The sequence below is a fragment of the Pristiophorus japonicus genome, unplaced genomic scaffold, assembly GCF_044704955.1.
Source record: "Pristiophorus japonicus isolate sPriJap1 unplaced genomic scaffold, sPriJap1.hap1 HAP1_SCAFFOLD_73, whole genome shotgun sequence".
NCBI lineage: Eukaryota > Metazoa > Chordata > Chondrichthyes > Pristiophoridae > Pristiophorus > Pristiophorus japonicus.
Window position 1 is genome coordinate 233,433 of NW_027254645.1, and position 20,758 is coordinate 254,190.

The 20,758-nt window shown below is 44.3% G+C and overlaps 15 non-coding genes across 15 annotated transcripts; all 15 read right to left on the bottom strand.

Annotated features, from left to right (window-relative positions):
- Window positions 1-421: 421 nt before the first annotated feature.
- Window positions 422-503, bottom strand: trnas-gcu (transfer RNA serine (anticodon GCU)). Its single transcript has one exon. It is a non-coding gene; the product is annotated as a tRNA-Ser (tRNA).
- A 245-nt stretch (window positions 504-748) lies between these two features.
- trnar-ucg (transfer RNA arginine (anticodon UCG)) lies at window positions 749-837 on the bottom strand. The gene is given in 2 exon segments: window positions 749-784; window positions 801-837. It is a non-coding gene; the product is annotated as a tRNA-Arg (tRNA).
- A 1,928-nt stretch (window positions 838-2,765) lies between these two features.
- trnas-gcu (transfer RNA serine (anticodon GCU)) lies at window positions 2,766-2,847 on the bottom strand. The gene has a single exon. It is a non-coding gene; the product is annotated as a tRNA-Ser (tRNA).
- Window positions 2,848-3,092: 245 nt separating this feature from the next.
- Window positions 3,093-3,181, bottom strand: trnar-ucg (transfer RNA arginine (anticodon UCG)). Its single transcript is given in 2 exon segments — window positions 3,093-3,128; window positions 3,145-3,181. It is a non-coding gene; the product is annotated as a tRNA-Arg (tRNA).
- Window positions 3,182-5,109: 1,928 nt separating this feature from the next.
- Window positions 5,110-5,191, bottom strand: trnas-gcu (transfer RNA serine (anticodon GCU)). The gene has a single exon. It is a non-coding gene; the product is annotated as a tRNA-Ser (tRNA).
- Window positions 5,192-5,436: 245 nt separating this feature from the next.
- Window positions 5,437-5,525, bottom strand: trnar-ucg (transfer RNA arginine (anticodon UCG)). Its single transcript is given in 2 exon segments — window positions 5,437-5,472; window positions 5,489-5,525. It is a non-coding gene; the product is annotated as a tRNA-Arg (tRNA).
- A 1,928-nt stretch (window positions 5,526-7,453) lies between these two features.
- Window positions 7,454-7,535, bottom strand: trnas-gcu (transfer RNA serine (anticodon GCU)). The gene has a single exon. It is a non-coding gene; the product is annotated as a tRNA-Ser (tRNA).
- Window positions 7,536-7,780: 245 nt separating this feature from the next.
- trnar-ucg (transfer RNA arginine (anticodon UCG)) lies at window positions 7,781-7,869 on the bottom strand. The gene is given in 2 exon segments: window positions 7,781-7,816; window positions 7,833-7,869. It is a non-coding gene; the product is annotated as a tRNA-Arg (tRNA).
- Window positions 7,870-9,796: 1,927 nt separating this feature from the next.
- trnas-gcu (transfer RNA serine (anticodon GCU)) lies at window positions 9,797-9,878 on the bottom strand. Its single transcript has one exon. It is a non-coding gene; the product is annotated as a tRNA-Ser (tRNA).
- Window positions 9,879-10,123: 245 nt separating this feature from the next.
- trnar-ucg (transfer RNA arginine (anticodon UCG)) lies at window positions 10,124-10,212 on the bottom strand. Its single transcript is given in 2 exon segments — window positions 10,124-10,159; window positions 10,176-10,212. It is a non-coding gene; the product is annotated as a tRNA-Arg (tRNA).
- A 1,927-nt stretch (window positions 10,213-12,139) lies between these two features.
- trnas-gcu (transfer RNA serine (anticodon GCU)) lies at window positions 12,140-12,221 on the bottom strand. The gene has a single exon. It is a non-coding gene; the product is annotated as a tRNA-Ser (tRNA).
- A 245-nt stretch (window positions 12,222-12,466) lies between these two features.
- trnar-ucg (transfer RNA arginine (anticodon UCG)) lies at window positions 12,467-12,555 on the bottom strand. Its single transcript is given in 2 exon segments — window positions 12,467-12,502; window positions 12,519-12,555. It is a non-coding gene; the product is annotated as a tRNA-Arg (tRNA).
- Window positions 12,556-14,483: 1,928 nt separating this feature from the next.
- trnas-gcu (transfer RNA serine (anticodon GCU)) lies at window positions 14,484-14,565 on the bottom strand. Its single transcript has one exon. It is a non-coding gene; the product is annotated as a tRNA-Ser (tRNA).
- A 245-nt stretch (window positions 14,566-14,810) lies between these two features.
- On the bottom strand, window positions 14,811-14,899 carry trnar-ucg (transfer RNA arginine (anticodon UCG)). The gene is given in 2 exon segments: window positions 14,811-14,846; window positions 14,863-14,899. It is a non-coding gene; the product is annotated as a tRNA-Arg (tRNA).
- Window positions 14,900-16,828: 1,929 nt separating this feature from the next.
- Window positions 16,829-16,910, bottom strand: trnas-gcu (transfer RNA serine (anticodon GCU)). The gene has a single exon. It is a non-coding gene; the product is annotated as a tRNA-Ser (tRNA).
- Between the last annotated feature and the right edge of the window lie 3,848 nt (window positions 16,911-20,758).

The following is a 20,758-nucleotide window of genomic DNA, read 5'->3' on the forward strand; positions in this document are numbered from 1 at the left end:
TTTTAACGTGAAATACGTCTGTTGTCTCACATGTCGAGCGGCTGTTAGAAGCGGAAATTTGAGTAAAACATGGCGGGGCTCGTCCGGGATTTGGCCCGTGACTCTCGCATTTCAAATGTGATCATTCCGAAGGGAGAATCATAACCGTGGACCAACGAGCCGCCGACAGTGAAAAGCGCAGCTCTCAGATTCTGACGGTGGTGAGAAATGATATTATGGCCCATCGTGCATGTGCTGTCTCTCAGATACCTATCTAATTAGTGCCCCTCGCCATTGTACTGCAACTGTTCTCCTTTTGACGAATATATTATTAATTTGAGACATGACATGAGGAAAGTACAGCATCCCTGAAAGTAAAAGGGGAATTTGGCGATGAGGTTAAATGTGAATGTCAAAAAGTGGTTAAGCTACAAGCCAACGACGACGAGAATGGGATTCGAACCCATGCGTGCAGAGCACAATGGATTAGCAGTCCATCGCCTTAACCTCTCGGCCACCTCGTCTCTGCTATAAGATATCGTCAGCCATTCAATCTCCTGCTTTTTGTATCCAAACATAAATAATGTGCAAGAAAGTCCACTTCACAGCTTGCTCTGCCCGTGCATGCAGATGGACAATGATGAAAACTTGCCATGAGTTTCTTTGAGCAAACAGCCTTCCTTCACTTCAGGTGAGTGACTGGAAGAGATGGTTGGTTTCTCGGCAGAATCACAACAAAGAATATAAAATGTCTCGTAGCGAGCTAAGTTGACCGCGGCAGGACTCGAAACTGCAATTTTCTGATAACTTTGCGGTTGTCATCGAAGTCAGACGCCTTATCCATTAGGCCACGCGGCCGCTGCCAGCAACATTCATTGTGTTGTTGTATATATTGCGAGCAAATTCGGGGCAACTGCAATATCAAGGAGTGGATTTAGGAAAAGATGAGCATATTTCGAGTGAATGAACAGATGCACTGCGATCTCGGTGCGCACCGGCGCAGGCAACCCCAATGTAAATTGGAACACTATAGTTTAACAATTCGGTCATTGCAGCTGAAATCATACTCCTTCTCAAACAATACAGGATGACCCGGGTTTATGAGAAAATCCGTTTTAAAGGGAAAGATTATGAACCGGAACTGACAACCAGCCCATTTAAACAGACACAGAATGATCCGGGATTGCAAGGACATCCCTTTTACCCAGATGCAGAATGACCCTTGACTGACAGCAGTTCCCTTTTAAAAGAATAAAGTGAGATTTCGATCATCCCTGAAGGCAATTGTGCAGTGGGGCTCAGGACCACGCGGCGCAGAGACTGTTATTGAAGCCACAGGTGATAGACAAGGAGGGAGGGAAGGACGTAAAACCAGCCCAGTCTGAAACACACAAACAAACTAATATTCCTTAACCTCCAAAGGCAGGTTTTGAAATTTCAAATTGGAAATCCGGGACAGACAGCACATCCCTTTGAAACAGACACAGAATGATGAGGGTCTGATAGCACACCATTTTACAGAGACAGAGAATGATCTTGGACAGACAGCAAATCCCCTTAAAAGGGACACGGAAATAGAATGAATAAAAACAGATAAATATGTAAAACTCGGCAGGTCGTGCAGATTTTGTGGAGGAAGAATCCGGTTTCACGTTCTGTCGGATAATAATTGCGATATTTCAGGAAAAAGTTAAAGATTACAGATGTTTTCAACAATAATAGCGCCTGGAAAAAATACGCAGCGAGAAATGTCAAATGGGAACGTTTGTGATGCAGCGGAACGAAGGAGTGATTAAATAATACATGGCACAATGGATAAAGGCAAAGTGGGTGGTAATCGGGCAATAACGTAACAAAGGATGGTCCAGAGGAAGTGTTAGTGGGAATAGCAGAACCATTACCAGACAATGGGAGCGGTGCTTATCATCCGATACGTTGAACCTAATGTTGAGGCCAGAAGACGAGAACATGCTTACAATATAGGCTGTCACCGCCTTTTAATCAGACCAGGCAGCTTTGCCAGCCCGGATTGATTTCCTGTATGCTTTGAATTCGGCAGCCAAGGGACGAATTCAAAAAGCAGCTTCTCTCATCTTTTCAGCTCTAGAGAACCAGGACGCACTCATATTCAGGGCAGAGGTGGAGATTGACGCTGAATGTATGCTTATCCCAATTGAGGTGAACTTATGCGTACAGACAGGAAGATATACTGATCAAGTATCGGCCGGAACCAAACAAGGCTTTCGGTTATCCAACGAGTCACAGAGCCGAGTACCTCTGAGATATTTTAACTTTACTCAGTTTGGCAGGTTTCACTTTGCTCTGGGATTTGGATGCTAAGGGAACATCGGCGTAAAATCACACGTTTTAACGTGAAATACGTCTGTTGTCTCACATGTCGAGCGGCTGTTAGAAGCGGAAATTTGAGTAAAACATGGCGGGGCTCGTCCGGGATTTGGCCCGTGACTCTCGCATTTCAAATGTGATCATTCCGAAGGGAGAATCATAACCGTGGACCAACGAGCCGCCGACAGTGAAAAGCGCAGCTCTCAGATTCTGACGGTGGTGAGAAATGATATTATGGCCCATCGTGCATGTGCTGTCTCTCAGATACCTATCTAATTAGTGCCCCTCGCCATTGTACTGCAACTGTTCTCCTTTTGACGAATATATTATTAATTTGAGACATGACATGAGGAAAGTACAGCATCCCTGAAAGTAAAAGGGGAATTTGGCGATGAGGTTAAATGTGAATGTCAAAAAGTGATTAAGCTACAAGCCAACGACGACGAGAATGGGATTCGAACCCATGCGTGCAGAGCACAATGGATTAGCAGTCCATCGCCTTAACCTCTCGGCCACCTCGTCTCTGCTATAAGATATCGTCAGCCATTCAATCTCCTGCTTTTTGTATCCAAACATAAATAATGTGCAAGAAAGTCCACTTCACAGCTTGCTCTGCCCGTGCATGCAGATGGACAATGATGAAAACTTGCCATGAGTTTCTTTGAGCAAACAGCCTTCCTTCACTTCAGGTGAGTGACTGGAAGAGATGGTTGGTTTCTCGGCAGAATCACAACAAAGAATATAAAATGTCTCGTAGCGAGCTAAGTTGACCGCGGCAGGACTCGAAACTGCAATTTTCTGATAACTTTGCGGTTGTCATCGAAGTCAGACGCCTTATCCATTAGGCCACGCGGCCGCTGCCAGCAACATTCATTGTGTTGTTGTATATATTGCGAGCAAATTCGGGGCAACTGCAATATCAAGGAGTGGATTTAGGAAAAGATGAGCATATTTCGAGTGAATGAACAGATGCACTGCGATCTGGGTGCGCACCGGCGCAGGCAACCCCAATGTAAATTGGAACACTATAGTTTAACAATTCGGTCATTGCAGCTGAAATCATACTCCTTCTCAAACAATACAGGATGACCCGGGTTTATGAGAAAATCCGTTTTAAAGGGAAAGATTATGAACCGGAACTGACAACCAGCCCATTTAAACAGACACAGAATGATCCGGGATTGCAAGGACATCCCTTTTACCCAGATGCAGAATGACCCTTGACTGACAGCAGTTCCCTTTTAAAAGAATAAAGTGAGATTTCGATCATCCCTGAAGGCAATTGTGCAGTGGGGCTCAGGACCACGCGGCGCAGAGACTGTTATTGAAGCCACAGGTGATAGACAAGGAGGGAGGGAAGGACGTAAAACCAGCCCAGTCTGAAACACACAAACAAACTAATATTCCTTAACCTCCAAAGGCAGGTTTTGAAATTTCAAATTGGAAATCCGGGACAGACAGCACATCCCTTTGAAACAGACACAGAATGATGAGGGTCTGATAGCACACCATTTTACAGAGACAGAGAATGATCTTGGACAGACAGCAAATCCCCTTAAAAGGGACACGGAAATAGAATGAATAAAAACAGATAAATATGTAAAACTCGGCAGGTCGTGCAGATTTTGTGGAGGAAGAATCCGGTTTCACGTTCTGTCGGATAATAATTGCGATATTTCAGGAAAAAGTTAAAGATTACAGATGTTTTCAACAAAAATAGCGCCTGGAAAAAATACGCAGCGAGAAATGTCAAATGGGAACGTTTGTGATGCAGCGGAACGAAGGAGTGATTAAATAATACATGGCACAATGGAGAAAGGCAAAGTGGGTGGTAATCGGGCAATAACGTAACAAAGGATGGCCCAGAGGAAGTGTTAGTGGGAATAGCAGAACCATTACCAGACAATGGGAGCGGTGCTTATCATCCGATACGTTGAACCTAATGTTGAGGCCAGAAGACGAGAACATGCTTACAATATAGGCTGTCACCGCCTTTTAATCAGACCAGGCAGCTTTGCCAGCCCGGATTGATTTCCTGTATGCTTTGAATTCGGCAGCCAAGGGACGAATTCAAAAAGCAGCTTCTCTCATCTTTTCAGCTCTAGAGAACCAGGACGCACTCATATTCAGGGCAGAGGTGGAGATTGACGCTGAATGTATGCTTATCCCAATTGAGGTGAACTTATGCGTACAGACAGGAAGATATACTGATCAAGTATCGGCCGGAACCAAACAAGGCTTTCGGTTATCCAACGAGTCACAGAGCCGAGTACCTCTGAGATATTTTAACTTTACTCAGTTTGGCAGGTTTCACTTTGCTCTGGGATTTGGATGCTAAGGGAACATCGGCGTAAAATCACACGTTTTAACGTGAAATACGTCTGTTGTCTCACATGTCGAGCGGCTGTTAGAAGCGGAAATTTGAGTAAAACATGGCGGGGCTCGTCCGGGATTTGGCCCGTGACTCTCGCATTTCAAATGTGATCATTCCGAAGGGAGAATCATAACCGTGGACCAACGAGCCGCCGACAGTGAAAAGCGCAGCTCTCAGATTCTGACGGTGGTGAGAAATGATATTATGGCCCATCGTGCATGTGCTGTCTCTCAGATACCTATCTAATTAGTGCCCCTCGCCATTGTACTGCAACTGTTCTCCTTTTGACGAATATATTATTAATTTGAGACATGACATGAGGAAAGTACAGCATCCCTGAAAGTAAAAGGGGAATTTGGCGATGAGGTTAAATGTGAATGTCAAAAAGTGGTTAAGCTACAAGCCAACGACGACGAGAATGGGATTCGAACCCATGCGTGCAGAGCACAATGGATTAGCAGTCCATCGCCTTAACCTCTCGGCCACCTCGTCTCTGCTATAAGATATCGTCAGCCATTCAATCTCCTGCTTTTTGTATCCAAACATAAATAATGTGCAAGAAAGTCCACTTCACAGCTTGCTCTGCCCGTGCATGCAGATCGACAATGATGAAAACTTGCCATGAGTTTCTTTGAGCAAACAGCCTTCCTTCACTTCAGGTGAGTGACTGGAAGAGATGGTTGGTTTCTCGGCAGAATCACAACAAAGAATATAAAATGTCTCGTAGCGAGCTAAGTTGACCGCGGCAGGACTCGAAACTGCAATTTTCTGATAACTTTGCGGTTGTCATCGAAGTCAGACGCCTTATCCATTAGGCCACGCGGCCGCTGCCAGCAACATTCATTGTGTTGTTGTATATATTGCGAGCAAATTCGGGGCAACTGCAATATCAAGGAGTGGATTTAGGAAAAGATGAGCATATTTCGAGTGAATGAACAGATGCACTGCGATCTGGGTGCGCACCGGCGCAGGCAACCCCAATGTAAATTGGAACACTATAGTTTAACAATTCGGTCATTGCAGCTGAAATCATACTCCTTCTCAAACAATACAGGATGACCCGGGTTTATGAGAAAATCCGTTTTAAAGGGAAAGATTATGAACCGGAACTGACAACCAGCCCATTTAAACAGACACAGAATGATCCGGGATTGCAAGGACATCCCTTTTACCCAGATGCAGAATGACCCTTGACTGACAGCAGTTCCCTTTTAAAAGAATAAAGTGAGATTTCGATCATCCCTGAAGGCAATTGTGCAGTGGGGCTCAGGACCACGCGGCGCAGAGACTGTTATTGAAGCCACAGGTGATAGACAAGGAGGGAGGGAAGGACGTAAAACCAGCCCAGTCTGAAACACACAAACAAACTAATATTCCTTAACCTCCAAAGGCAGGTTTTGAAATTTCAAATTGGAAATCCGGGACAGACAGCACATCCCTTTGAAACAGACACAGAATGATGAGGGTCTGATAGCACACCATTTTACAGAGACAGAGAATGATCTTGGACAGACAGCAAATCCCCTTAAAAGGGACACGGAAATAGAATGAATAAAAACAGATAAATATGTAAAACTCGGCAGGTCGTGCAGATTTTGTGGAGGAAGAATCCGGTTTCACGTTCTGTCGGATAATAATTGCGATATTTCAGGAAAAAGTTAAAGATTACAGATGTTTTCAACAAAAATAGCGCCTGGAAAAAATACGCAGCGAGAAATGTCAAATGGGAACGTTTGTGATGCAGCGGAACGAAGGAGTGATTAAATAATACATGGCACAATGGAGAAAGGCAAAGTGGGTGGTAATCGGGCAATAACGTAACAAAGGATGGTCCAGAGGAAGTGTTAGTGGGAATAGCAGAACCATTACCAGACAATGGGAGCGGTGCTTATCATCCGATACGTTGAACCTAATGTTGAGGCCAGAAGACGAGAACATGCTTACAATATAGGCTGTCACCGCCTTTTAATCAGACCAGGCAGCTTTGCCAGCCCGGATTGATTTCCTGTATGCTTTGAATTCGGCAGCCAAGGGACGAATTCAAAAAGCAGCTTCTCTCATCTTTTCAGCTCTAGAGAACCAGGACGCACTCATATTCAGGGCAGAGGTGGAGATTGACGCTGAATGTATGCTTATCCCAATTGAGGTGAACTTATGCGTACAGACAGGAAGATATACTGATCAATTATCGGCCGGAACCAAACAAGGCTTTCGGTTATCCAACGAGTCACAGAGCCGAGTACCTCTGAGATATTTTAACTTTACTCAGTTTGGCAGGTTTCACTTTGCTTTGGGATTTGGATGCTAAGGGAACATCGGCGTAAAATCACACGTTTTAACGTGAAATACGTCTGTTGTCTCACATGTCGAGCGGCTGTTAGAAGCGGAAATTTGAGTAAAACATGGCGGGGCTCGTCCGGGATTTGGCCCGTGACTCTCGCATTTCAAATGTGATCATTCCGAAGGGAGAATCATAACCGTGGACCAACGAGCCGCCGACAGTGAAAAGCGCAGCTCTCAGATTCTGACGGTGGTGAGAAATGATATTATGGCCCATCGTGCATGTGCTGTCTCTCAGATACCTATCTAATTAGTGCCCCTCGCCATTGTACTGCAACTGTTCTCCTTTTGACGAATATATTATTAATTTGAGACATGACATGAGGAAAGTACAGCATCCCTGAAAGTAAAAGGGGAATTTGGCGATGAGGTTAAATGTGAATGTCAAAAAGTGGTTAAGCTACAAGCCAACGACGACGAGAATGGGATTCGAACCCATGCGTGCAGAGCACAATGGATTAGCAGTCCATCGCCTTAACCTCTCGGCCACCTCGTCTCTGCTATAAGATATCGTCAGCCATTCAATCTCCTGCTTTTTGTATCCAAACATAAATAATGTGCAAGAAAGTCCACTTCACAGCTTGCTCTGCCCGTGCATGCAGATCGACAATGATGAAAACTTGCCATGAGTTTCTTTGAGCAAACAGCCTTCCTTCACTTCAGGTGAGTGACTGGAAGAGATGGTTGGTTTCTCGGCAGAATCACAACAAAGAATATAAAATGTCTCGTAGCGAGCTAAGTTGACCGCGGCAGGACTCGAAACTGCAATTTTCTGATAACTTTGCGGTTGTCATCGAAGTCAGACGCCTTATCCATTAGGCCACGCGGCCGCTGCCAGCAACATTCATTGTGTTGTTGTATATATTGCGAGCAAATTCGGGGCAACTGCAATATCAAGGAGTGGATTTAGGAAAAGATGAGCATATTTCGAGTGAATGAACAGATGCACTGCGATCTGGGTGCGCACCGGCGCAGGCAACCCCAATGTAAATTGGAACACTATAGTTTAACAATTCGGTCATTGCAGCTGAAATCATACTCCTTCTCAAACAATACAGGATGACCCGGGTTTATGAGAAAATCCGTTTTAAAGGGAAAGATTATGAACCGGAACTGACAACCAGCCCATTTAAACAGACACAGAATGATCCGGGATTGCAAGGACATCCCTTTTACCCAGATGCAGAATGACCCTTGACTGACAGCAGTTCCCTTTTAAAAGAATAAAGTGAGATTTCGATCATCCCTGAAGGCAATTGTGCAGTGGGGCTCAGGACCACGCGGCGCAGAGACTGTTATTGAAGCCACAGGTGATAGACAAGGAGGGAGGGAAGGACGTAAAACCAGCCCAGTCTGAAACACACAAACAAACTAATATTCCTTAACCTCCAAAGGCAGGTTTTGAAATTTCAAATTGGAAATCCGGGACAGACAGCACATCCCTTTGAAACAGACACAGAATGATGAGGGTCTGATAGCACACCATTTTACAGAGACAGAGAATGATCTTGGACAGACAGCAAATCCCCTTAAAAGGGACACGGAAATAGAATGAATAAAAACAGATAAATATGTAAAACTCGGCAGGTCGTGCAGATTTTGTGGAGGAAGAATCCGGTTTCACGTTCTGTCGGATAATAATTGCGATATTTCAGGAAAAAGTTAAAGATTACAGATGTTTTCAACAAAAATAGCGCCTGGAAAAAATACGCAGCGAGAAATGTCAAATGGGAACGTTTGTGATGCAGCGGAACGAAGGAGTGATTAAATAATACATGGCACAATGGAGAAAGGCAAAGTGGGTGGTAATCGGGCAATAACGTAACAAAGGATGGTCCAGAGGAAGTGTTAGTGGGAATAGCAGAACCATTACCAGACAATGGGAGCGGTGCTTATCATCCGATACGTTGAACCTAATGTTGAGGCCAGAAGACGAGAACATGCTTACAATATAGGCTGTCACCGCCTTTTAATCAGACCAGGCAGCTTTGCCAGCCCGGATTGATTTCCTGTATGCTTTGAATTCGGCAGCCAAGGGACGAATTCAAAAAGCAGCTTCTCTCATCTTTTCAGCTCTAGAGAACCAGGACGCACTCATATTCAGGGCAGAGGTGGAGATTGACGCTGAATGTATGCTTATCCCAATTGAGGTGAACTTATGCGTACAGACAGGAAGATATACTGATCAAGTATCGGCCGGAACCAAACAAGGCTTTCGGTTATCCAACGAGTCACAGAGCCGAGTACCTCTGAGATATTTTAACTTTACTCAGTTTGGCAGGTTTCACTTTGCTCTGGGATTTGGATGCTAAGGGAACATCGGCGTAAAATCACACGTTTTAACGTGAAATACGTCTGTTGTCTCACATGTCGAGCGGCTGTTAGAAGCGGAAATTTGAGTAAAACATGGCGGGGCTCGTCCGGGATTTGGCCCGTGCCTACGCATTTCAAATGTGATCATTCCGAAGGGAGAATCATAACCGTGGACCAACGAGCCGCCGACAGTGAAAAGCGCAGCTCTCAGATTCTGACGGTGGTGAGAAATGATATTATGGCCCATCGTGCATGTGCTGTCTCTCAGATACCTATCTAATTAGTGCCCCTCGCCATTGTACTGCAACTGTTCTCCTTTTGACGAATATATTATTAATTTGAGACATGACATGAGGAAAGTACAGCATCCCTGAAAGTAAAAGGGGAATTTGGCGATGAGGTTAAATGTGAATGTCAAAAAGTGGTTAAGCTACAAGCCAACGACGACGAGAATGGGATTCGAACCCATGCGTGCAGAGCACAATGGATTAGCAGTCCATCGCCTTAACCTCTCGGCCACCTCGTCTCTGCTATAAGATATCGTCAGCCATTCAATCTCCTGCTTTTTGTATCCAAACATAAATAATGTGCAAGAAAGTCCACTTCACAGCTTGCTCTGCCCGTGCATGCAGATCGACAATGATGAAAACTTGCCATGAGTTTCTTTGAGCAAACAGCCTTCCTTCACTTCAGGTGAGTGACTGGAAGAGATGGTTGGTTTCTCGGCAGAATCACAACAAAGAATATAAAATGTCTCGTAGCGAGCTAAGTTGACCGCGGCAGGACTCGAAACTGCAATTTTCTGATAACTTTGCGGTTGTCATCGAAGTCAGACGCCTTATCCATTAGGCCACGCGGCCGCTGCCAGCAACATTCATTGTGTTGTTGTATATATTGCGAGCAAATTCGGGGCAACTGCAATATCAAGGAGTGGATTTAGGAAAAGATGAGCATATTTCGAGTGAATGAACAGATGCACTGCGATCTGGGTGCGCACCGGCGCAGGCAACCCCAATGTAAATTGGAACACTATAGTTTAACAATTCGGTCATTGCAGCTGAAATCATACTCCTTCTCAAACAATACAGGATGACCCGGGTTTATGAGAAAATCCGTTTTAAAGGGAAAGATTATGAACCGGAACTGACAACCAGCCCATTTAAACAGACACAGAATGATCCGGGATTGCAAGGACATCCCTTTTACCCAGATGCAGAATGACCCTTGACTGACAGCAGTTCCCTTTTAAAAGAATAAAGTGAGATTTCGATCATCCCTGAAGGCAATTGTGCAGTGGGGCTCAGGACCACGCGGCGCAGAGACTGTTATTGAAGCCACAGGTGATAGACAAGGAGGGAGGGAAGGACGTAAAACCAGCCCAGTCTGAAACACACAAACAAACTAATATTCCTTAACCTCCAAAGGCAGGTTTTGAAATTTCAAATTGGAAATCCGGGACAGACAGCACATCCCTTTGAAACAGACACAGAATGATGAGGGTCTGATAGCACACCATTTTACAGAGACAGAGAATGATCTTGGACAGACAGCAAATCCCCTTAAAAGGGACACGGAAATAGAATGAATAAAAACAGATAAATATGTAAAACTCGGCAGGTCGTGCAGATTTTGTGGAGGAAGAATCCGGTTTCACGTTCTGTCGGATAATAATTGCGATATTTCAGGAAAAAGTTAAAGATTACAGATGTTTTCAACAAAAATAGCGCCTGGAAAAAATACGCAGCGAGAAATGTCAAATGGGAACGTTTGTGATGCAGCGGAACGAAGGAGTGATTAAATAATACATGGCACAATGGAGAAAGGCAAAGTGGGTGGTAATCGGGCAATAACGTAACAAAGGATGGTCCAGAGGAAGTGTTAGTGGGAATAGCAGAACCATTACCAGACAATGGGAGCGGTGCTTATCATCCGATACGTTGAACCTAATGTTGAGGCCAGAAGACGAGAACATGCTTACAATATAGGCTGTCACCGCCTTTTAATCAGACCAGGCAGCTTTGCCAGCCCGGATTGATTTCCTGTATGCTTTGAATTCGGCAGCCAAGGGACGAATTCAAAAAGCAGCTTCTCTCATCTTTTCAGCTCTAGAGAACCAGGACGCACTCATATTCAGGGCAGAGGTGGAGATTGACGCTGAATGTATGCTTATCCCAATTGAGGTGAACTTATGCGTACAGACAGGAAGATATACTGATCAAGTATCGGCCGGAACCAAACAAGGCTTTCGGTTATCCAACGAGTCACAGAGCCGAGTACCTCTGAGATATTTTAACTTTACTCAGTTTGGCAGGTTTCACTTTGCTCTGGGATTTGGATGCTAAGGGAACATCGGCGTAAAATCACACGTTTTAACGTGAAATACGTCTGTTGTCTCACATGTCGAGCGGCTGTTAGAAGCGGAAATTTGAGTAAAACATGGCGGGGCTCGTCCGGGATTTGGCCCGTGCCTACGCATTTCAAATGTGATCATTCCGAAGGGAGAATCATAACCGTGGACCAACGAGCCGCCGACAGTGAAAAGCGCAGCTCTCAGATTCTGACGGTGGTGAGAAATGATATTATGGCCCATCGTGCATGTGCTGTCTCTCAGATACCTATCTAATTAGTGCCCCTCGCCATTGTACTGCAACTGTTCTCCTTTTGACGAATATATTATTAATTTGAGACATGACATGAGGAAAGTACAGCATCCCTGAAAGTAAAAGGGGAATTTGGCGATGAGGTTAAATGTGAATGTCAAAAAGTGGTTAAGCTACAAGCCAACGACGACGAGAATGGGATTCGAACCCATGCGTGCAGAGCACAATGGATTAGCAGTCCATCGCCTTAACCTCTCGGCCACCTCGTCTCTGCTATAAGATATCGTCAGCCATTCAATCTCCTGCTTTTTGTATCCAAACATAAATAATGTGCAAGAAAGTCCACTTCACAGCTTGCTCTGCCCGTGCATGCAGATGGACAATGATGAAAACTTGCCATGAGTTTCTTTGAGCAAACAGCCTTCCTTCACTTCAGGTGAGTGACTGGAAGAGATGGTTGGTTTCTCGGCAGAATCACAACAAAGAATATAAAATGTCTCGTAGCGAGCTAAGTTGACCGCGGCAGGACTCGAAACTGCAATTTTCTGATAACTTTGCGGTTGTCATCGAAGTCAGACGCCTTATCCATTAGGCCACGCGGCCGCTGCCAGCAACATTCATTGTGTTGTTGTATATATTGCGAGAAAATTCGGGGCAACTGCAACATCAAGGTGTGGATTTACGAAAAGATGAGCATATTTCGAGTGAATGAACAGATGCACTGCGATCTGGGTGCGCACCGGCGCAGGCAACCCCAATGTAAATTGGAACACTATAGTTTAACAATTCTGTCATTGCAGCTGAAATCATACTCCTTCTCAAACAATACAGGATGACCCGGGTTTATGAGAAAATCCGTTTTAAAGGGAAAGATTATGAACCGGAACTGACAACCAGCCCATTTAAACTGACACAGAATGATCCGGGATTGCAAGGACATCCCTTTTACCCAGATGCAGAATGACCCTTGACTGACAGCAGTTCCCTTTTAAAAGAATAAAGTGAGATTTCGATCATCCCTGAAGGCAATTGTGCAGTGGGGCTCAGGACCACGCGGCGCAGAGACTGTTATTGAAGCCACAGGGGATAGACAAGGAGGGAGGGAAGGACGTCAAACCAGCCCAGTCTGAAACACACAAACAAACTAATATTCCTTAACCTCCAAAGGCAGGTTTTGAAATTTCAAACTGGAAATCCGGGACAGACAGCACATCCCTTTGAAACAGACACAGAATGATGAGGGTCTGATAGCACACCATTTTACAGAGACAGAGAATGATCTTGGACAGACAGCAAATCCCCTTAAAAGGGACACGGAAATAGAATGAATAAAAACAGATAAATATGTAAAACTCGGCAGGTCGTGCAGATTTTGTGGAGGAAGAATCCGGTTTCACGTTCTGTCGGATAATAATTCCGATATTTCAGGAAAAAGTTAAAGATTACAAATGTTTTCAACAAAAATAGCGCCTGGAAAAAATACGCAGCGAGAAATGTCAAATGGGAACGTTTGTGATGCAGCGGAACGAAGGAGTGATTAAATAATACATGGCACAATGGAGAAAGGCAAAGTGGGTGGTAATCGGGCAATAACGTAACAAAGGATGGTCCAGAGGAAGTGTTAGTGGGAATAGCAGAACCATTACCAGACAATGGGAGCGGTGCTTATCATCCGATACGTTGAACCTAATGTTGAGGCCAGAAGACGAGAACATGCTTACAATATAGGCTGTCACCGCCTTTTAATCAGACCAGGCAGCTTTGCCAGCCCGGATTGATTTCCTGTATGCTTTGAATTCGGCAGCCAAGGGACGAATTCAAAAAGCAGCTTCTCTCATCTTTTCAGCTCTAGAGAACCAGGACGCACTCATATTCAGGGCAGAGGTGGAGATTGACGCTGAATGTATGCTTATCCCAATTGAGGTGAACTTATGCGTACAGACAGGAAGACATACTGATCAAGTATCGGCCGGAACCAAACAAAGCTTTCGGTTATCCAACGAGTCACAGAGCCGAGTACCTCTGAGATATTTTAACTTTACTCAGTTTGGCGGGTTTCACTTTGCTCTGGGATTTGGATGCTAAGGGACCATCGGCGTAAAATCACACGTTTTAACGTGAAATACGTCTGTTTTCTCACATGTCGAGAGTCTGTTAGAAGAGGAAATTTGAGTAAAACATGGCGGGGCTCGTCCGGGATTTGGCCCGTGACTCTCGCATTTCAAATGTGATCATTCCGAAGGGAGAATCATAACCGTGGACCAACGAGCCGCCGACAGTGAAAAGCGCAGCTGTCAGATTCTGACGGTGGTGAGAAATGATATTATGGCCCATCGTGCATGTGCTGTCTCTCAGATACCTATCTAATTAGTGCCCCTCGCCATTGTACTGCAAATGTTCTCCTTTTGACGAATATATTATTAATTTGAGACATGACATGAGGAAAGTACAGCATCCCTGAAAGTAAAAGGGGAATTTGGCGATGAGATTAAATGTGAATGTCAAAAAGTGGTTAAGCTGCAAGACAACGACGACGAGAATGGGCTTCGAACCCATGCGTGCAAAGCACAATGGATTAGCAATCCATCGCCTTAATCTCTCGGCCACCTCGTCTCTGCTATAAGACATCGTCAGCCATTCAATCTCCTGCTTTTTGTATCCAAACATAAATAATGTGCAAGAAAGTCCACTTCACAGCTTGCTCTGCCCGTGCATGCAGATCGACAATGATGAAAACTTGCCATGAGATTCTTTCAGCAAACAGCCTTCCTTCACTTCAGGTGAGTGACTGGAAGAGATGGTTGGTTTCTCGGCAGAATCACAACAAAGAATATAAAATGTCTCGTAGCGAGCTAAGTTGACCGCGGCAGGACTCGAACCTGCAATCTTCTGATAACTTTGCGGTTGTCATCGAAGTCAGACGCCTTATCCATTAGGCCACGCGGCCGCTGCCAGCAACATTCATTGTGTTGTTGTATATATTGCGAGCAAATTCGGGGCAACTGCAATATCAAGGAGTGGATTTAGGAAAAGATGAGCATATTTCGAGTGAATGAACAGATGCACTGCGATCTGGGTGCGCACCGGCGCAGGCAGCCCCACTATAAATTGGAACACTATAGTTTAACAATTCGGTCATTGCAGCTGAAATCATACTCCTTCTCAAACAATACAGGATGAGCCGGGTTTATGAGAAAATCCGTTTTAAAGGGAAAGATTATGAACCGGAACTGACAACCAGCTCATTTAAACAGACACAGAATGATCCGGGATTGCAAGGACATCCCTTTTACCCAGATGCAGAATGACCCTTGACTGACAGCAGTTCCCTTTTAAAAGAATAAAGTGAGATTTCGATCATCCCTGAAGGCAATTGTGCAATGGGGCTCAGGACCACGCGGCGCAGAGACTGTTATTGCAGCCACAGGTGATAGACAAGGAGGGAGGGAAGGACGTAAAACCAGCCCAGTCTGAAACACACAAACAAACTAATATTCCTTAACCTCCAAAGGCAGGTTTTGAAATTTCAAATTGGAAATCCGGGACAGACAGCACATCCCTTTGAAATAGACACAGAATGATGAGGATCTGATAGCACACCATTTTACAGAGACAGAGAATGATCTTGGACAGACAGCAAATCCCCTTAAAAGGGACACGGAAATAGAATGAATAAAAACAGATAAATATGTAAAACTCGGCAGGTCGTGCAGATTTTGTGGAGGAAGAATCCGGTTTCACGTTCTGTCGGATAATAATTCCGATATTTCAGGAAAAAGTTAAAGATTACAGATGTTTTCAACAAAAATAGCGCCTGGAAAAAATCCGCAGCGAGAAATGTCAAATGGGAACGCTTGTGATGCAGCGGAACGAAGGAGTAATTAAATAATACATGGCACAATGGAGAAAGACAAAGTGGGTGGTAATCGGGCAATAACGTAACAAAGGATGGTCCAGAGGAAGTGTTAGTGGGAATAGCAGAACCATTACCAGACAATGGGAGCGGTGCTTATCATCCGATACGTTGAACCCAATGTTGAGGCCAGAAGACGAGAACATGCTTACAATATAGGCTGTCACCGCCTTTTATTCAGACCAGCCAGCTTTGCCAGCCCGGATTGATTTCCTGTATGCTTTGAATTCGGCAGCCAAGGGACGAATTCAAAAAGCAGCTTCTCTCATCTTTTCAGCTCTAGAGAACCAGGACGCACTCATATTCAGGGCAGAGGTGGAGATTGACGCTGAATGTATGCTTATCCCAATTGAGGTGAACTTATGCGTACAGACAGGAAGATATACTGATCAAGTATCGGCCGGAACCAAACAAGGCTTTCGGTTATCCAACGAGTCACAGAGCCGAGTACCTCTGAGATATTTTAACTTTACTCAGTTTGGCGGGTTTCACTTTGCTCTGGGATTTGGATGCTAAGGGAACATCGGCGTAAAATCACACGTTTTAACGTGAAATACGTCTGGTTTCTCACATGTCGAGCGGCTGTTAGAAGCTGAACTTTGAGTAAAACATGGCGGGGCTCGTCCGGGATTTGGCCCGTGACCTCTCGCATTTCAAATGTGATCATTCCGAAGGGAGAATTATAACCGTGGACCAACGAGCCGCCGACAGTGAAAAGCGCAGCTCTCAGATTCTGACGGTGGTGAGAAATGATATTATGGCCCATCGTGCATGTGCTGTCTCTCAGATACCTATCGAATTAGTGCCCCTCGCCATTGTACTGCAACTGTTCTCCTTTTGACGAATATATTATTAATTTGAGACATGACATGAGGAAAGTACAGCATCCCTGTCAGTAAAAGGGGAATTTGGAGATGAGATGAAATGTGAATGTCAAAAAGTGGTTAAGCTGCAAGCCAACGACGACGAGAATGGGATTCGAACCCATGCGTGCAGATCACAATGGATTAGCAGTCCATCGCCTTAACCTCTCGGCCACCTCGTCTCTGCCTTAATACATCGTCAGCCATTCAATCTCCTGCTTTTTGTATCCAAAGATAAATAATGTGCAAGAAAGTCCACTTCACAGCTTGCTCTGCCCGTGCATGCAGATCGACAATGATGAAAACTTGCCATGAGATTCTTTAAGCAAACAGCCTTCCTTTACTTCAGGTGAGTGACTGGAAGAGATGGTTGGTTTCTCGGCAGTATCAAAACAAAGAATCAAACATTTCACGCAGCGAGCTAAGTTGACCGTGGCAGGACTCTTCTGATAATTTCGCGGTTTTCATCGAAGACAGACGCCTTATCCTTCAGGCTACACGACGTGCATTGTGTTGTTGTGTATATTGGGAGAAAATTCGGGGCAACTGCAATATCAAGGAGTGGATTTAGGAAAAGATGAGCATATTTCGAGTGAATGAACAGATGCACTGCGATCTGGGTGCGCACCGGCGCAGGCAGCCCCAATGTAAATTGGAACACAACAATTTAACAATTCGGTCGTTGCAGCTGAAATCATACTCCTTCTCAAACTATACAGGATGACCCGGGTTTATGAGAAAATCCGTTTTAAAGGGAAAGATTATGAAGCGGAACTGACAACCAGCCCGTTTAAACAGACACAGAATGATCCGGGACTGCAAGGACATCCCTTTTACCCAGATGCAGAATGACCCTTGACTGACAGCAGTTCCCTTTTAAAAGAATAAAGTGAGATTTCTATTATCCCTGAAGGCAATTGTGCAGTGGGGCTCAGGAGCACGCGGGACACAGACGGTTATTGAAGCCACAGGTGATTGACAGGCAGGAAGGAGGGAGGGACGTAAAACCAGCCCAGACTGAAAGCCAATTTTTAAATATAGATATATTAAACTTTTTAAGAAAATAAGTACATTTAATTTTTTTTTAATTGATTTTGATTTGTTTTAAATAAATAAATAATTGATTCATAATCCATATATTTTTGATTGAACAAAGGCTGTGTGACTGGAAGAATTAGATTGGAAATGAGGAGGTGCAGTCAATAAATACCCAAACACAGGAAGTCCATGCTGGAAGACAAGACACGAGGGAAGCTGTGGGCTACAAAGGCGATCTTTTAAAGTCGCGTGTGACTTGCTGCTGGATCTGACAGCAGCTGCTTGTGCTGTGAAAGAGGTCAAATGTAATAGAGCCCGGAGCAGGCGGAACAGAAAAAGAACATTTAATTTGGAAGTTAAAAAGTTGGGATTGGATATAAATATATATATATATATATATATATATATATACAAAGTCAGTCAGTCAGTCATGTCTTGTCTCGTCTTGTCTTGATTTTATTTTATTTGATTTGAATTTGAAAATAAGGGTGGAGGATGTCTTCACATCACACAGCCCACACGTAAGCCCTCGATAAAATCGTTATATTTCTAACTAGTGTATTTTCCCTTCTTTCAGATGTGGAATAGCAAAATCCCACAGCAGATTCTTCTACCGTCAGAGAGTCCACGAAAGAGTGTTCAATCAAATCAGCACGGTTTCAAGCTGCATGCAATGCATTTTTCTCACATAACAGTAAGATCGCACAGCACATTTGCACACACACTTGCTTACACAAACACACAAACAAACTAAAATTCCTGCAACCTCTGAAGGCAGTTTTTGAAATTTGAAATTTGAACTCTGGGACAGGCAGCACATCGCTTTTAAACAGATACAGAATGATGCAGAGCTGATAGCACACCCTTTTAAATAGACAGAGAATGATCCCAGACAGACAGCACATCCCCGTAAAAGGGACACGGAAACAGGATGAATAAAAACAAATAAATATGTAAAACACAACAGCTGGTGCATATTCTGTGGATGAAGAACTCGGTTTCACGTTCTGTCGGATAATCATTCCTATATTTTAGGAAAAAGTTCACGATTACAGGTTTTTCAACAAAAATAGCGCCTGGAAATAATACGCAGTGAGAAAGGTCAATTGGGAACGTCTGTGATACAGTGGAACGCAGCATTGATTAAATAATACATGGCACAATGGAGAAAGGTAAAGTGGGTGGTAATCGGGCAATAACGTATCAAAGGATGGTCCAGAGGAGGTGCTGGTGGGAATAGCAGAACCATTACCAGACAATGGGAGCGGTGCTTATCACCCGATACGTTGAACCTAATATTGAGGCCAGAAGACGAGAACATGCCTACAATATTAGGTGCCAACGCCTTTTAATCAGATCAGGCAGCTTGGCCACCCCGGATTGATTCCCTGTCCGCTTTGAATTCGGCAACCAAGAGACTAATTCAAAAACTAGCTTCTATCATCTTTTCAGCTCTAGAGAAACAAGACGCATTCATATTCAGGGCAGAGGTGAAGATTGACGCTGAATGTATGCGTATCCCGACTGAGCAGAGCTGATGCGTACAGACAGGAAGATATACTGATCAATTATTGGCCGGAACTAGGTTATCCAACGAGTCACAGAGCCGAGTACCTCTGAGATACTTTAACTTTACTCAGTTGTGTGACTTTCACTTTGCTCTGGGATTTGGACGCTGTGGGAACAATCGCTGCAAAATCACACGTTTTAAAGTGAAATATGTCTGTTTTCTCACATGTCAAGCGGCTGTGAGGAGTGGAACTTTGAATAAAAAATGGCGGCGCTCGTCCAGGATTTGGCCCGAGACCTCTCGCATTTCAAATGTGATCATTCCTAAGCGAGAATCATACCCCGAAACCAACGAGCCGCCGACAGTGAAGAGTGCAGCTCTCAGATTCTGACGGTAGTGAGAAAAGATGTTGGGCCCATCGTATTATGCTGTCACTCAGAGACCTATCGAATTAGTCCCCCTCTCCTCAGTCCAACAAATGTTATCCATTTGACGAATATATTATTAATTTGAGACATGACATGATCAAAATGCAGCATCCTTGTAAGTGAAAGGGAAATTCGGCGATGAGGTTAACGTGATTGACAAAGTTACCAGGGGAGTCAAAGCTGAGCACAAATACGATGAGGACAAGATTCGAACCCATGCGTGCAGAACAAAATTGATCAATCGTTCATCGCCTTAATTTCTCGGCCACCTCGTCTCTCATTCAGCCAATCGTCAGCCTCTCAATCTCCTGCTTTTTGTAACCCAACAGAAATAATGTGCAAGAAAGTCCACTTCACAGCTTGCTCTGCCCGTGCATGCAGATCGACAATGATTAACACGTGCCATTAGATTCTTAACGCAAACAGCTTTCCTTTACTTCAGGTGAGTGACTCGAAGAGATGCTCGTTTTTTCGGCAGAATCGCAACAAATATAAAATTTCACGTAGCAAGTTAATTGACCGCGGCAAGATACGAATCTGCAATGTTTTGATAAGTTCGCGGTTATATCGAAGTCAGACGCCGTATCCATTAGACCACGCGGCCACTGCCACCATCATACAATGTGTTGTTGTGTATATTGCGAGCAAAATCAAGGAGTGGATTTAGGAAAAAATGAGCATATTTCGAGTAAATGAACAGATGCACTGCGATCTGGGTGCGCACAGGCGCAGGCAACCCCAATGTAAATTGGAACACAACAGTTTAACCATTCGGTCATTGCAGCTGAAATCATAATCCTTCTCAAACTATACAGGATGACCCGGGTTTATGAGAAAATCCGTTTTAAAGGGAAAGATTATGAACCGGAACTGTCAACCAGCCCTTTTAAACAGATACAGAATGATCGGGGACTGCAAGGACATCCCTTTTATCCAGATGCAGAATCACCCTTGACTGACCGCAGTTCCCTTTTAAAAGAATAAAGTGAGATTTCTATTATCCCTGAAGGCAATTGTGCAGTGGAGCTCAGGAACACGCGGCGCAGAGACGGTA